Here is an 852-nt window from a genome sequence, read left to right as displayed (position 1 = left end):
CATATTCGATAGCTTATACACAAACAAAGAAATAGCCATTTGAGAATGACAATAAATTACATTTCAGTTTGTAGCATAATAGTTATAACATTTGCAGCTAACACGATGCCTGGAAATCTATGTTCCTACAAAATTCAAATCCATGACAAACACACCTGCTAAATATTCTGTTTAATTATAAAGACAGATTAAACTGAATTCCAGGGGATCCCTGGTATGGAGGGGTCTATTTTTACATGGAAAAAATTCTAGTTCATTAAATTGATGTCTAAATCATATTCATATTGAGCAGTAGTATTATGAGACACTGTGTAGAATATGTATATGATTATATGACTATGTAGTTTGTAGTATATCACTACTTACTGATGATTTCTCAACACTAATACACATACACTTGAAAGTGCTTTTAGATATTAAATAAAAGCATGATATATATGGCTTAAGGTTTGTGGAAACCTGATTATTCCATCCATATGTGGTTCTTCCCCAAACTGTGTAGAATATCTTTGTATGCTTTCGGTCAACTGGTCTACACAAAGCCCTGACCTCAACCCCACCGAACAAACACCTTTGGGATGACAACTTCTGTGTCTGACCTCTAATGCTTTTGTGGTTGAATGAGCACAAATCTCCAAAGACGCATTTCAGGATCTAGTGGAAAGTCTTACCAGGAAAGGGGGAATAAAACTGGAACGGGATGTTCAAAAAGCACATTTGGGTCAAACTGGCATAGTGTACAACTGATAGGAAATGATTTATTAATTATTTATGAATTATTAATAACGAATGTCATGTCACCATTATGTGTTTAGATGCTAAAAGACAACATGTGGCTAATGGGTGCTGCTC

The sequence above is a fragment of the Tachysurus vachellii genome, chromosome 10 (genome assembly GCF_030014155.1).
Source record: "Tachysurus vachellii isolate PV-2020 chromosome 10, HZAU_Pvac_v1, whole genome shotgun sequence".
Lineage (NCBI taxonomy): Eukaryota > Metazoa > Chordata > Actinopteri > Siluriformes > Bagridae > Tachysurus > Tachysurus vachellii.
Note: the sequence above shows the minus strand (reverse complement) of the source record.